The sequence below is a fragment of the Gigantopelta aegis genome, chromosome 8, assembly GCF_016097555.1.
Source record: "Gigantopelta aegis isolate Gae_Host chromosome 8, Gae_host_genome, whole genome shotgun sequence".
In the NCBI taxonomy this organism is placed as follows: domain Eukaryota; kingdom Metazoa; phylum Mollusca; class Gastropoda; order Neomphalida; family Peltospiridae; genus Gigantopelta; species Gigantopelta aegis.
The window spans coordinates 47,140,070-47,157,569 of record NC_054706.1 but is presented as its reverse complement, the minus strand read 5'-3'; the positions used below and the strand labels follow the sequence as shown (position 1 = coordinate 47,157,569).

At 38.4% G+C, this 17,500-nt stretch overlaps 1 long non-coding RNA gene across 1 annotated transcript in view; it reads right to left on the bottom strand.

The window, feature by feature from the left end:
* Window positions 1-14,725: 14,725 nt before the first annotated feature.
* The window catches only part of LOC121380002, a 57,267-nt gene continuing 54,492 nt past the window's right edge, over window positions 14,726-17,500 (bottom strand). The window contains exon 4 of the long non-coding RNA XR_005958869.1: window positions 14,726-15,189. This is a non-coding gene — a long non-coding RNA (uncharacterized LOC121380002). The remainder of the gene's footprint in view (window positions 15,190-17,500) is intronic.

The following is a 17,500-nucleotide window of genomic DNA, read 5'->3' as shown; positions in this document are numbered from 1 at the left end:
CTAACAGAGCCTTTTTAAAGACTGTATTTACATATCAAATATATTTTTCTGCATAAAATATTAGTGGCTGTATATTAAACGTGTTTCTGATTGTTCCAATAGTTTTACTTGGTTAAATTTCATTTTATTTCCTAAAATATGTACGAAATTATTTGAAAACCGAATCCAGTTTGGGCTTCTTACAAATATTAAGACGACCAGAAACACACTGAATGTACAGACACTGATATTCTAAATAAGAAAATATATTTAATATGTAAGTTTAATCGTACAAATATTTTATTAGTCGGAAACATCTTACAATGCAGCAAACTCAGGAATGTCCCTTTAACGACGAAGCTGCAAACGATCATATGTAAGTACGTTCCTATAAGGGGCGGGATTTAGCTCAGTCGGCTGACCGGTCTCCTGAGGTTCTTGCATCGCAGGATCGAACCACCTCGGTGGATTCATTCAACTGACTGTTTTTTTCTCATTCCAACCAGTACACCACAACTAATCACAGGCAATGGTATGTGCTTTCCTGTCTGCGGGAAAGTGCATATAAAAGATCCTTTGCTGCTAATGAATATAAATGTAGCGGGTTTCCTCTGAATTACTAAATGTTTGACATCCAATAGCCGATGATTAATTAATCAATGTGCTCTAGTGGTGTCGTTAAACAAAACAAACTTTTACTTTCCTATATACCAGGGGCGGAATCTAGTGTTCGCCTAAAGCTCTTTGGTCACAGAATCGAACTTTCTTGGTAGACCCATTATCTGTTTGGATTTTCCTGTTCCAACCATTGCCCCCTCCCAAGACTGGTATATCAAAGGCCGTGATATGTGCTGTTCTGTCTGTAGGAAAAGGCATATACAAGATCCCCTGTGCTAACGGAAAAATGTATTGGGTTTCTTCTGAAGACTACGAGGCAAAATTACCAAATGTTTGACATCCAATAGATTATAATCGAAAAGAGTAGCCCATGAAGTGGCGACAGCGGGTTTCCTCTCTCAATATCTGTGTGGTCCTTAACCATATGTCCGACGCCATATAACCGTAAATAAAATGTGTTGTGTGCGTCGTTAATTAAAACATTTCCTTCCTTCCCTTCCAACAGATTAATAAATCAATGTGCTCTAGTGGTATCGTTAAACAAAACAAACTTTAAACGTTTAATTTTTGTATCTACCATGGCCCTTTATTCGTGCACCATTCATGTTCATACAAAAGGATGACTTGCGGTGCCATAATCAAAACAATCGAAAAAAAAAAAACCCACTTGCAAAAAGACATTTTTCTTCTACGGACGAGAAATCAATGCCGTTATCGACTTGGGGCATACGATCTCTACAACGTGGTGTCTACATACATTGTTATTTGATGATCCTTGCATTATTGATGTCCCAGCTGGCCAATTTAGTCTTGTACGCAATCTGTGGTCAAATTGACAGAGTTGCTTCATTTTTGGCATCTTTAATCGGCCTGTCACATTATTAAAATTATACCTCGGTGGAAGGTAATTGATGACATATTCACTATCTTGGATACAAAAGCCAAATTTCCTTTTCTTAACAGGATCGAAGTTCATTAAAAAGAAAATCTAGTTTGCATTACTTTATCGGAAATGTTTTGATTAAATGATTAGTGTTCATTATTCATACGCTTGATGAGAGCGAATGGATGGTCTAATCGTACGGATATCGGACACATAGCCATCACTATTTGTACTCCCCGCCCCGTGGATTTTAATATTTAAACAGAAAGTCGATTTAGCTTAAAGTTTCTGTGACAAGTTGCAGTTATGTAGAATTTTGTTTGAATCTTCCGATTGAAAACTTCTGGGTCGAAAACTAGTTCTATAACTAAGAGTGTGGGTTTTTTGGGGTGGGTTTTTTTTGTGTGTTTTTTAGGAGCGGATTCATAATTTTTCTAGAGAGGAGGCAGCGTTTAAAAAGGGTACCTTTAGTATTCAGGGAGGGGTGCAAGGTATAAAAAGGACACACGACCACAGTACTCAATCTCCTGGCTCTGAATGTGCACGTTAAACCCTATGACGTTACCTGACAGTACTCACTAAAGCTGTAACAGTCGTTATCTGTGGGCAGTTTCTCCGGGAAACCCCAATTGCAAGTGGACCAAAATATTACATGTTTCCCATTTAAAAACAAATACATTCGTTGTATTATTTGCTAAACACACGATTTTTGTTTTAGGAATTCGAAATTCAAACACCTTGCGCACCCCCAGCACCCATCCATAGATCTGCGTTCATTTGGGCTATTTCTTCTTCTAGCCAGTGCATCACGACTGGTATACCAAAGGCTGTGGTATGTGCTATCCTGTCTGTGGGATGGTGCATAGAAGAGGATCTCTTGCTACTAATGGGAAGATATAGCGGGTTTCCTCTATATGACTGTGTCAAAATGACCATATGTTTGACATCCAATAGCCGATGATTAATAAATCAACGTGCTCTAGCGGTGTCGTTAAACAAAAAAGAACCTTTATGACAGTATGGTTGATAGGGAGAATAGAGCCGTACCTAGCATAAGAGGGTGGGGTAGCCAAAAAGACGGCATAACATTTTGAGTACCACATTTTAACAGCCGAAACCCAACACAGCAGACATACATCCCACGATGTGTTATCGGAGATTAGAGGCATATTCCCCCAAGCCCTTGGAAAGAAAGAAATGTTTTATTTAACGACGCACTCAACACATTTTATTTACGGTTATATAGCATCAGACATATAGTTAAGGACCACACAGATTTTGAGAGGAAACCCGTTGTCGCCACTACATGGGCTACTCTTTCCGATTAGCAGCAAGGGATCTTTTGTTTGCGCTTCCCACAGGCAGGATAGCACAAACCATGGCCTTTGTTGAACCAGTTATGGATCACTGGTCGGTGCAAGTGGTTTACACCTACCCATTGAGCCTTACGGAGCACTCACTCAGGGTTTGGAGTCGGTATCTGGATTAAAAATCCCATGGCTCGACTGGGATCCGAACACAGTACCTACCAGCCTGTAGACCGATGGCCTAACCACAACGCCGCCGAGGCATGTTCCCCAAGCCCTTGGATAATAAGTTAAGGAGTCATCTTTATAGGCAAGACAAGGCGGGACGTGGCCTACTGGTAAAGCGTTCACTTGATACGCGTTCGATCTGGGATCGATCCCCGTCGGTGGGCTCATTGGGCTCTTTTTTTCGTTCCAGCCAGTGCACCACGACTGGCACATCAAAGGCCGTGGTATGTGCGATCCTGTCTATGGGATGGTGCATATATATATAAAAAAAACTTGTTACTAATGAAAATTTTTTAGCGGGTTTCCTCTCTGAGACTATATGTCATAATTACCAAAGGTTTGAGATCCAATAGCCCATGATTAATAAATCAATGTGCTCTAGTGGTGTCGTTAATCAAAAACAAATAGGAACTATATACATTACCCTTAGAATAGCTAAGTTCTCGCCTGCAAAAAAAAAATCTAAATCTAAATCTAAATAAACTGTCTAAATCTAAATAAATATTTGTCCTCATTTATCATCCATTCTTGTTTCTTGAGAATGATCCATTATTCATATTTCCTCTTTTCAGAATATTAGTGTATTGCGTGCGCTGGCATCATTCGCTTGGATGGGCCGAGTTAAAATCGACTACAAACAGACAGTTCCACGGCACTGTACCGGTGTGTATAGCTGATCTTCGCAACAGTCATTTAAATCAGTAGAGTGGTAAAAGGGACATTCCTGAGTTTGCTGCAATTTTTAAGATGTTATCGACTAACAGAGACTTTTTAACGATTGCAATTACATATCAAATATATTTTTCTGCATAAAGTATTAGTGGCTGTATATTAAACATGTTTCTGATCGTTCTAATATTTGTACTGGGTTAAATTTCATTTTATTTCCTAAAATATTTTTTTCGTACGTACGACATTATTTGAAGACAAAATCCAGTTTGGGCTCCTTACAAATATTAAGACGATCAAAAACACATTGAATATACAGACATTGATATTCTAAACAAGAAAATATATTTAATATGTAAGTTTAATCGTAGAAATATTTTATTAGTCGGAAACATCTTACAATGCAGCAAACTCGGGAATGTGCCTTTAAAAGAAGTAGTGAAGAGAAGACTTTCTGATAAGTATCTACAAACATGGAGAAATGACATCTTTACGACCAGACCGGCCTCGGTGGCGTCGTGGCAGGCCATCGGTCTACAGGCTGGTAGGTATTGGGTTCGGATCCCAGTCGAGGCATGGGATTTTTAATCCAGATACCGACTCCAAACCCTGAGTGAATGCTCCGCAAGGCTCAATGGGTAGGTGTAAACCACTTGCACCGACCAGTGATCCATAACTGGTTCAACAAAGGCCATGGTTTGTGCTATCCTGCCTGTGGGAAGCGCAAATAAAAGATCCCTTGCTGCCTGTCGTAAAGAAGAGTAGCCTATGTGGCGACAGCGGGTTTCCTCTAAAAACAGTGTCAGAATGACCATATGTTTGACGTCCAATAGCCGATGATAAGATTAAAAATCAATGTGCTCTAGTGGCGTCGTTAAATAAAACAAACTTAACTTTACGACCAGCAAAGGAACTGCTTATAGAATATTTTAAGAGAAATGGAAACTAGAATCATATCTTAACATTCTGGATAAAACAATGTACACAACAGTTTTTCGATTTAGAATTTCAAACCACTTTTTACCAGTTGAAAAGGGGATCTGGACAAATATTTTATATGAAAATAGAAACTGTACGCGTTGTAATAGCAATATTGTTGGAGATGAATTTCATTATCTATTTATATGCAAAACATTTAGACAAGAAAGACTTAAATATCTTAACAAATACTATGTGAATAGATCAAATATATACAAATTCCATCAACTCTTCAGCTCAAAACGTATTGGTGTTATTAAAAAGTTTATATCAATTATTAACAAACAAGTTTATGCTTCTTGACTTGTGTGTAATTTTAACTGTTTTTAAGATTTAGCTGTTCATCTGTTTGTATCATGGTATTATGTTTTTGAAATCATCTTGACAATTTGTATGTTTATTATTATTTACGTTCCTCTGATGCCACCGAATGGGGGACAGATGCGGATCTAGGGGGAGCCCCAGGGGCCCGCCCCCACCCCCCCCCCCTAAATTTTGTGAGTTATAATTTTATTATATATTATTATTTATTTTGTTTACGATCCCTCTCCAAACCTCCACCAAAGTTTCCTTGGCATTCCGCCTCATGTCATTGGGGCCCCCTAAATGGATTTTCTGGATCCGCCACTGAGAGTAAATAAAGTTCTGTTCTGTAGCATCGCTGTACTATAAACAGATAATCTGAAGTGGTACTTACGTCATTAGTATTGGTTTAAGTGTACCGAGAAGCGTAACCAGAAACCTGGCATGGTCTATTGTGGGCTGATTTTATTAGCATATAAAATTTACTGATTTCCATTTCCCAGTTTGCTCACATTACATCACCAAGTGTCAACTTCGTTCATTATCCATTATCTAATACCAATATTCTAATTACTCGTTAGGAAAACGAATAACTGAATTTCAATAGTTTACAGAGAGTCGACGAAGCTATCCTAGCTAAGATATCGTAAAACCGCCGTAAGGTATGGCGAGTGTCGTAGTGACGTCATAGCCTACTACGATTTTACGATATCGTAGCGTTAAATAGGTTCGAAACTATAGTTGGGATCACTTAACAAATTAAAGGTGAATTTGTTATATATTACTTCAAAGAGCATAATCTTTCAAGAATTTAACAGTTTTAGCTAATCTTTCTGCTATATTTGATTATCTTGTCACCAGGTGTCTTCATTTTAAAGGGGCGGGACGTAGCCCAGTGGTACAGCGCTCGCTCGATGCGCGGTCGGTGTGGGATCGATCCCCGTCGGTGGGCCCATTAGGCTATTTCTCGTTCCAGCCAGTGCACCACAACTGGTATATCAAAGGCCGTGGTATGTACCACCCTGTCTGTGGGATGGTGCATATAAAAGATCCCTTGCTGCTAATCGAAAAGAGTAACCCATGAATTGGCGACAGCGAGTTTCCTCTCTCAATATTTGTGTGGTCCTTAACCATATGTCTGACGCCATATAACCGTAAATTAAATGTGTTGAGTGGGTCGTTAAATAAAACATTTCTTTCTTTCTTTCTTTCTTCATTTTAAAATGTGTATATAGTTATTTTGAATTATGTTTATATATATTCTACGAAGAGAACCAAGCCTGGTGCTGATAAAACGTTTAGAGTTTAGACTCGAGACTCTAATACAGTCTGAAACACTAATGTCATGACAACGCCATAGAAATTGCATGCGTGTGACGTCATTAATGAATGAGTCTGGACTCTTAAACGTTTTATAAGCACGGGCCCAGTTGTTATCTTGTCACTGTCGTTTGATGGCCTGGATCATGGGCGGATCCAAGGGGGGGGGGGGGGGACCAGGGGGACGCGTCCCCCCAAAAAATTGTTCAAGTGCCCTCAAAATGTCCAAGTGCCCTTTTTGTTTGTATTTTTTTTTTTTTTTTAAGTAAACAATAATTATATTGTAGATAAATGAAATCAAGATTTTCGTGTACATGCGCAAGTTTGCAGATATGTGTCTGTGTTATTGAGTATCAATGGGGCCCCATTGAGGTTCTAACGCGAGTGACGCCAATTTACTTCATTATTGCTAGTATATTATGACGTAGAACTGTAGGAATTCATATTAATTGTAAATATCAAAACTTGTAGTAAGGTGCCCTTTTGACGAGTCAATGTGCCCTTCTTTTTTGGTCCCCCCCTAAAAATATTTCCTGGATCCGCCCATGTGGATATAATGAAATAATGTTTCAAACTTTAAAAAATAAAGTATAATAACACGTAACAAACACTACAATGACCTAGTTTAAGTTATTTAACAATTTGAATCGGCTGTCAGTGCCAATTAAACAAAACAGATGTCGCCGTTTTAAAATGTAATTTCCATAAAATATTGCTACACAATTACAAATAACAAATAATAACAAATAACAAATAATAATTTGAAAATTATCTTAAATAAATTAAATCTAACGAAGAAGAAGGTAATATTAGGTGAAGACCACACATCCTTGGCAACGTTTGTTTGAGCGAGACACAGTTATTATTATTATTATTTATTTTTTAATTCTTATGATCTGCAGGATATGAAATTGGGCTCACCAGAATCCGAACGAGGCGAGGGTTAAAGTTTGTTTTGTTTAACTATACCATTAGAGTACATTGATTAATTCATTACTGACTACTATTGGGCTATTTCTCGCTCCAGCCAGTGTACCACGACTGGTATATAAAAGGACGTGGTATGTGCTATCCTGTCTATGGGATGGTGCATATAAAAGATCCCTTGCTGCTTATCGAAAAGAGTAGCCCATGAAGAGGTGACAGCGGGTGTCCTCTCTATATACCTGTGTGGTCCGTAACCATATTTCTGGCGCAATATAACCGTAAATAAAATGTGTTGAGTGCGTCGTTAAATAAAATATTTCCTTCCTTCCTTCATCATTGACTATTGAATGTTAAATATATAAAACCCGCTACATTTTCTCAACAAAAGCAAGGAATATTTTATAAAATACTTTTCAACAGAGAGGGCAGCACATACCACGCCCTTTGATGTATTAGTCGTGAAGCAGTATTTGCGACGGGGGTTAAAAACTCAGAGAATGGGTCCACCGTGGGGGTTCGATCCTATGGTGCAAGTACTTCAGGCGACAAGAGTATAAAACCAGACGGCTATTTGATATGTAAAAGACAGTTACTGTGACATTTGATCTACAGAGTGATACAAGAAAGAAAGAAATGCTCTATTTAAGGACGCACTCAACACATTTTATTTACAGTTATATGGCGTCAGACATATGGTTTAGGACTGCACAGATATTGAGAAAGGAAACCCGTGCTGTCGCCCCTTCATGGGCTACTCTTTTCGATTAACAACTAGGGATCTTTTATATGCACTATCCCATAGACGAGGTAATACATACCACGGCCTTTGATACAAGAAACCGCACAGCAAGGTTTCTGTTAATACCACCTATAAACCATGAGATTTACCACATGATATTTCAAACAGGACTTGATTATCCATCGTGCATATTTTAGTATTACAAATATTCACGACATGGTATGAGGGGCAGTACGGGCCTCGGTGGCGCAGTGATTAAACCATCGGACTACAGGCTGGTAGGTACAGGGTTCGCAGCCCGGTACTGGCTCCAACCCAGAGCGAGTTCTTAAGGGCTCAATGGGTAGGCGTAAGGCCACTACACCCTCTTCTCTCTCACTAAATACTAACTAACTAACAACTAACCCACTGTCCTGGACAGACAGCCCAGATAGCTGAGGTGTGTGCCCAGGACAGCGTACTTGAACAGTAATTGGATATAACCACGAAAATAAGTTGAAATGAATGAGGGGCAGTAAAAACGTTCGTAGAACAAGAAATCCCCCCCCCCCCCCCCCCCCCAAAAAAAAATAAAAAAAAAAAAACCCACCACTCCAAAACAAACAAACAAACAAACGTTTGGTAGGCCATCATTCGTTTGATTTTTACCCCAGAAACGCCAGTGGGATTCATTTAAGCGTACGGTTGGTGCTTATTGGTTCCGGAATTTGAAAACCTTCCGTCATGGTATTCGGTTTGAAGATGATAAAAAATGCGAAGGTGTTAAAATATGGTGGTTGATGGACCATCCAGAAAAAATTCTATTTTGTAGGCATCAGTAGGTTAAAAGATAATTGGGCTAAATGCACTGAGGTCAAGGATGATTTTAACGGAAAATAATGTAGAACTGTTTAGTTTATTATCAGTTCTAGTTTTACTATCATTTGTGACTCCCTCTCGTAGCTTTAATTTCAGGGTACTTGATATAGCACAGTGGTAAAACACTTGCCTCATATGCGAACTATCTAGGATCGATCCCAGTTGTTGGGCCCATAAGGCTATTTCTTGTTCCAGCCAGCACATCAACTGATGTGAAAAAGCCCACGATATGTACTATCCTATGTGGCTACTGCGGGTTTCCTCTCTCGTTATCAGTATGGTTCTTGACCATATGCATAACGTCATATAACCATAATCTTTAAATAAAACATGTATTTCTTTCTTTGGTAGCTTTAATTTTAATGTATTTCATCAGATCAAAGAACAAAAAAACGAGAATAGAATCAACACACGTCACACCAGATTTTTTTTTCAAAATGCCTGTTACGTCTGTTGGGTTTTTTTTTCAGTGTAAATGTAGCCAACTTGTTTGATTTTGTTCGTTTTAGTGTTAAATATTGTGAAAGTTATGCCTGGAGCCCTTATGTTACAACCATCCTAAATGATTTTCTCTTTGCCACTTTTAGCAATTCTGATAATCAGATAATTGAGAACAACGACGCGTTTATGACGCCATATTATAATTGCTGAACCTATCGATTGGTCACTTACCCACGTTTTTTAACTTCTGTACGTGTCGAAACTCTACCTGCGGTGGTACACTTGGCATCTAATAAGAAAATTACGATGGTCTCTGGAGGCAAAGGCAGAAATTATCTTTCCAAGGAAGATCTCTGGGGAACTATTTTTCGCGGATGCAAATGTCAGCGCAGCGGGGGTGCTTAGTGCGCGGAGATGCGCCTTTGGCTTACGAAGCACAGAAAAGGTTATACTTTGCAACAAAAAAGTAATCTTGACGTGTTAACATGTGTTATTATACCGCACAACAAAAGATAATAACACAATGAGATGCGCCACTATGATACATAGAGAATAATACATGAATGGCCGTTAGATACCATTTATCTCACAACGAGTTGTTTTAAAATGTACCTAACGAGAGAAAGCGAGTTTGATACGTTTTTAAACGAGTTGTAAGATAAATGGTATCTAAAGGACACGAATATATTATTCCATTTCTTACATATCCTCAAAACTCAGCTTTTAAGCAAATTTTAACATCTTTTTTGACTAAACGTTATTTACAGCCTTCGCACTTGTAGCTAACTTACGCGTCACAGACAAATGGATTGTCGGGTTAACTATACGTCACAGTGTAATTGACTTCGACCATGCATTTTTTTCATTGGATGTCCATTCATTGAATAAATGAGTACAGGCATCATTTCGCATCATAAATGTTTTAATACATTTTTGTTATTGGGGCATACATATAATTGAAATAGCACAAAGCTAGATATAATCTGAAAAATAAAAATAAAAATGCTTCTTTTTAGATCTGTTTTCTTCAGAATTTATTAAAACCTGTTTTTCTAAAAAGAACATATCCCATTACTTTGGACATAGTATGTAAATACAATATGATTTTAATTCACAGCTGCTGGTCAGTAAACTAATGATGAAAAAAGTTATATTATGTTTATATGTAAATTAAATTATAAATTAAAAACTATATATAAAGAGTCCGAACAGCAACATAGTCCTATATTAAAGTTTCGTTTATAAAATATTTAATGCCGTTATACATTATACATACATACATACATATACATAATCCAATGATTGACATCAAGTAGATGAGACTTAATTAATAAAAGCTCTCTAGGGTGTCGTTAAACAAAAAACCCACAACTTTTAACTGAAAATAAATGCATTCAATTTGTCCCGAAAAGTACGTTATTCCGTCAGTTGCGTGTTCCATTTTGTTTTCGATATGTTGGTATATAACTGGATTATGGCTACACATTAATATACTAGTGTGGGGCGGGACGCTGCCCGATTGTAAAGCGATCGCTTGATGCACGGTTGGTTTGGAATCGATCCCCGTCGGTGGGCCCATTTAGCCTATTTCTTGTTCCAGCCAGAGCACCACGACTTGTATATCAAAGGCCGTGGTATGTGCTATCCTGTCTATGGGATGGTGCATATAAAACATCCCTTGCTGCATTATGATTTTTTTTTAGCTGGTTGCTTCTGATGACTACGTATCAGAATTACCAAATGTTTGACATTCAGTAGCCGATGATTAAATAATCAATGTGCTCTGATGGTGTTGTTAAACAGAACAAACTTCTTCTTTTATATAAATTAGTGCAAAATGACTTTGGTGAAATTTGAAGCATAACTGGGAACCTTTGACCACCGATGTTACATTTGTAACGGACACAACCGACGGTTTTTTTTATTATTTATTCTGTCTTGCACAGCTACAGGTAAGATGTGTACATGATGCCGTGTACAATCGCTTCCATCATCTTTACTCTAGCGATTTGTATTCCATGTTAATAAACATTATGTCGTCGAAGAAGAAAAAAAAAAGACAGACAGATAAACAACATCAAAGAAAAAAAAACAATAACCATTCTTCCGTTATAATAGCACGAACACCTCCGATAATTTCTGCCTCACTGGTAATTAATGGGGTTACCAATAATCGTGTTTGCTTTGAAACCATGGCAACAAAACAGAAGCGACCGTCCTCCAACCTGCAATCAACCATCTGCGACCGCAAGTTTTAGTTTCGTCTGGTGGATTCTCATTAAATTCCCAGTAGATATTCCGGCGACGCTGAAGGCCAGTGACAAGGTTCCCATGAATTAATAATACTAAGCGGTGGTAATCCCCGGACGTTTTAGTTGTCAAAACAATGTATTTGCTAATAGCGTACGCCAATTGGACTTCGCGAACCGGAGGATCTACCGACAAGAGACTGTTTACCCCCTGCGACGCGCATTTGGCAATTAACACGTGCTGTTGGCGTTGAGGTCCGAACAGACAGCTGTGTCCTCGCAGAGTAATAATAATAATAATAATAGTGGTGCCAAAGTGAGTCTTGTTTTGAGGATATGTCTAAACCTGACTTTGGTATTGATCTCAAATTGCAAACTTGCAAACTGAATGTGTTAAGATGAAAACCTTTTACAAGTTTAGTTTTGTATTATTATATACATACATGTATATTCAATTTTGAAGTTTATGTATAATTTTATTTGTTTGTCTGCCTGTCCGTTCTTCCGTCCCTCATACCATCCATTCATGGTACATCATTTTGTAAATTGGCGAAGGTCATACTTTTCTTGTTATTTTATATATTATCTTTTAATTTTGCTTTGTTTTCATTACGTATCGTGAATATTTACACTGAGATACATCTTTGAGGTACATAATTGTATTGTAACGAAAAACAAAATTTCTGTAATAACTCATGGGCCTAATTCACTAAACTCTCGCAACTTTGCGATCTCGCAGTGCAATGCTAAAATATGCTAAAATACTTACAAAGAGGGTGCTTTGTTGTCTAGCAAATCCTAAGAGAACTTTGTGAATTAGGCCCCATGATCTGAATCCTGATAGACAAATGCTGAATTATGTTTTATTTCTGAATGGGAAATATGTTGGCTATTGTTATACCTCGATAAAAACAAAATAATAGGGTTTGAGACCGTCGCACACTGTCAGACAAGATCTAACGATTTACAGAGACCAGACATTTTTAAATACTGTTTTTAAGCATCTCGTCATGAGAGCTGACAATTATTTTGAAACGACTTAAGTATAAGTCTTATTACTCTGTTGGAATTCTACATAGGTAAGAATTATTTTAGAACACTAGTTTCTCTTTTTCCTGCAAGACAATTGTACTTAATCGTAGCCGCGTCGCATCAAAATATGGGATTACACCAGACATCATTTGAGATGATAATGTGCTGTAGACCGTACGGAACCTTTAAGGCTCATACAGACGGGATGTGGTTCGTGCGTGCGGTCCAACTGTCGCGTCTGCACCTTGCGTTTTGGGCATATACACCAGATACAATTATTTTATTGCGGCTGCCCGCATGCGTTTTGTAGACGCACGCATAGCACGCATCCAGTCTAGACGCTGTCACCGAAACTAGTGTATTTCTACACCGGTCTCGGTGGTCTCGTGGTTAAGCCATCGGACATAAGTCTGGTAGGTACTGGGTTCGCAGCCCGGTACCGGCTCTCACCCAAAGCAAGTTTTAACGACTCAGTGGGTAAGTGTAAGACCACTGCACCCTCTTCTCTCTCACTAACCGCCGGCAACTAACAACTAACCCACTTTCCTGGACAGACAGCCCAGATAGCTGAGGTGTGTGTCCAGGACAGGGTGCTTGAACCTTAATTGGATATAAGCACGAAAAAAAAGAAGATGTTCAAATAAAATGTATTTCGATTTTGTTATTAGCTTGACCGCACGCACGCGCCGCATCCAGTCTATACGAACCTTTAGTAGGCACCATTTTGATGAACGCGTCCTGTCTGTCCAATAATACAATATCGTAGATGACACTCCAAATAAAGAACTTTTACTGAGATTTATTATTCAGCGATTTCTTCTCGTGCGTCTCATTTGGAAATAAACAAGAGCGCTGTCAGCCAATTCCGAATCGGAGTAACGTTATCTGTCTCTGTGTGTAAAGTTCCTTGATTGATTGATACTCAAGCTTTATAGGGTTTATGGAGAAATTATTTGGCGTGATATGACCCATGCATACATTCAGAATTAGGGTGCAAATAAGTGCATTCTGTTTGGTAATACAAGAGAGATATAGTGTTGATTCACTGACCAGCATAGATCAATAGCTGCAGCCTATTTGTTCTTTGAACTTAAAATCGACAGCTGTACATTATTGATAGTGGAGTTTGGATACCACAGACATATTAATGGGGGTTAAAGGCCTAAACGTAATATATCTTAACCGAGACTGTTACATATGTGTAGGTTCTTGAATTTACTATTTATTGCTGACTTTACATACAACAAATACCCAAGAAAATACCCAAGCAAATTTCGATGTTAGTTGCAGATATAAAATACTAATAATTTTAATTGACTTTTGATAATAAAGTTTAGAAACTTCTCTACGATATTAAATACAACACATTAAACATTTGTATCATTTGTATCCTTTGGTGTTAAAGATTATTGCAAAGAATTAGAAACAATAAGAAATACACAAAACACTTTCCTAACTTGCAACGGTAGATACCAATTACAACCGAGCGAATAAAATTCCAACAGGTCCATTGAGGTAGACACCTCGGATTTCATTATTGTATAGATGTCTGGTTCAACAAATATTCATTGCATAATTAAATGTTTGGTTAAATTTAAATTGAAAGTAATAAAACAGAGCTTTCTATAATACAGTTTAATGATCAGTTTATACCAAGCAACAACGAAATGCACAACCATCCAACACCCCACAAAAGGCACAAAAAAAAAAACTTCTTCTTCTTATTCATCTTCTTCTACCATTACTACTACTACTACTACTACTACTACTACTACTACTACTACTATTATTATACTACTACTATTACTACTACTACTACTGCTATTACTACTTCTACTATTGCTTCTATTACTACTACTACTACTACTACTACTACTACTACTACTACTACTACTACTACTAGTACTACTACTACTACTACTACTATTATTATTACTACTACTACTACTATTACTATTACTACAACTACTACAACAACAACAACTATTACTACTATTACTACTACTACTACTATTACTACTACTACTATTATTATTACTACTACTACTATTACTATTACCACTACCACTGCTACTACTACCACTACTACTGCTACTACTACTACCACTACTACAACCACTACCACTACTACTAATGCTACTACTACTATTACAACTACCACTACCACTACTACAACTATTACTACATGTACTACTATTACTACTACTATTACTACTACTACTACTATTACTACTTCTACTACTGCTTCTATTACTACTACTACTACTACTACTACTACTACTACTACTACTACTACTACTACTATTGCCACACCATAACACTGTAAGCACACCACGGAAATACTAGCGGCCTGGTTACACACTACTACATATCCCGCTATGCTTGTGGTTTACAATTACTGTATTTATTGGGCATGGATTTGTCACATCTCGCAACGTCTGAATTATGAACTACAACGACAACTAATTACATTGGCTGAATGCTCGTTCCAGTTGTCATGACATGATAGATGCCAGTTTATGGTTTACTTATCTCTGTTGATACCTATATGCACTGGGAACCAGCCGCCGATGAAGCGATGCGCGGTATTAAAATCCACATCAAATCCACGCTACGTTTTACGGCTTTGCCTCGATATACATCAGTGCAATGCCATGCCTGAAATGACAACAATTTGACATGCAATAAACATTCCGATACCTTTTGGCGATGTGAGGCGGAAATTATTAAGTTAGTCCCCGGTGCAATATGACTGATATATGCACTTTGATAAGAAATAAAATAATAATAATGAACGACATAAAGTTGGTATTTAAAATCACCATAATTTTGTCCAGTGATGTATATGTAATGATTAGCAAGCTAATATGTTAAAATAAATACAAATAAATAAACAAAAATAAAATAAAATAAAATACAACAAAACAAAATGAAACGAAATTGGCTTGATATTAAAATAAAATAAAAATCTTTTTAAATGAATTAAAATTAAAAAATTTAAAATTAAAATTAAAATTAATTAATTTTAAAATATATAGATTTTGGGCCCGATGCCTTTATATACTGAATAAACACTATTCATAAACGCCAGTCGGTTTTTTCCGTATCTGTGTCTATTTCTCATCAGTATCAGTTACCTGGTCGGTAAAGCGCTCGCTCGATGTGCGATCTGTCTGGGATCGATCCCCATCGGTGGCCCATTGGGCTATTTCTCATCCCAACCACTGCACCACGACTGGTATATTAAAGGTCGTGGTATGTGCTATCATGTCTCTGTAATGGTGCATATAAACGAACCCTTGCTGCTAATCGAAAAGAGTGGTCCTTAACCATATGTCCGAAGACATATAATTGTAAATAAAATGTGTTGAGTGCGTCGTTAAATAAAACATTTCCTTCCTTTCTTCCTTTCTTATACCCTCTAGCCCCGTACTCAGTCACTGGCGATGTCAGAGGCTAAGCCTGTGGTGGGCGTGCTCGAAAACGGCATGTTACATGGACACGTTAAAAGAGTTTCAGATTTAAATTGAGTTTATAATTAAAAACCAATTCCACGACATTGGTCGTGTACATAGATTTGGCAAAAGATCTGGTTCATTTTGTCTGGTTGTTTACATCAGGTATTTCCCCGAGAGCCGGTGTTAATGAAGTTTGCTTCGCGTGCTAGATGGAAGTTAGCATATTGGTCAATTAATGAAGGACACCAGAGAGAAGAAGTCACGCATTTTAACGTTCATAAACCCGCAAGGCACGCGAGAAGTCATTCAGGCCAGCCGAGCATAAATCTGTTGTTTAACCGAGTTTTCCCACATCTTTCTCTCTCTCACATACTGACCACAGTAACTGTCAACGTACACACACACACACACACACACACACACACACACACACGCACATACACACACACATACACACACACACACGCACACATACGCGCGCCAACAGGCACACACACACACACATCTCTCTCACATCTCTATATGAGTGCGTGTGTATGTGTGTGTGTCTGTCTGTGTGACACACTCACATACCGCATACACCCATACGCACACCACACAGATACACATACACACGTTCACTCACACACAACACACATGCATACACATGCACACACACACACACTCATACACACAATCACACACACACACACACACAAACACACACATACACACGCACACACACAAACACGCACACATACACATGCACACATACACACGCACATATATACACACCCACAAACTCACACACACACACACACACACACACACATCTCTCTCACATCTCTATATGAGTGCGTGTGTATGTGTATGTATGTGTCTGTATGTGTCTGTGTGACACACTCACACACCGCATACACCCATACGCACACCACACAGATACACATACACATGTTCACTCACACACAACACACATGCATACACATGCACACACACACACACACATACACAAACAATCACACACACACACACACAAACACACGCACAGACACACACGCACACATACACACGCACACATATACACACCCACAAACACACACACACACACACACACATTTCTCTCACATACTGACCACAGTAACTGTCAACGTACACACACACACACATACACACAATCACACACACACACACACACACAAACACACACATACACACGCACACACAGACACACACGTACACATACACACGCACACATACACACGGACACATATACACACCCACAAACACACACACACACACACACACACATCTCTCTCACATACTGACCACAGTAACTGTCAACGTACACACACACATGCACACACGCACCCATACGCGCGCGCGCACAGGCACACACGCACACATACGCGCGCACACGCACAGGCACACATACACACACACACACATCTCTCTCACATCTCTATATGTGTGCGTGTGTATGTGTGTGTGTGTGTCTGAATGTGTGTGTGTCTGTCTGTGTGTGTACGTTGACA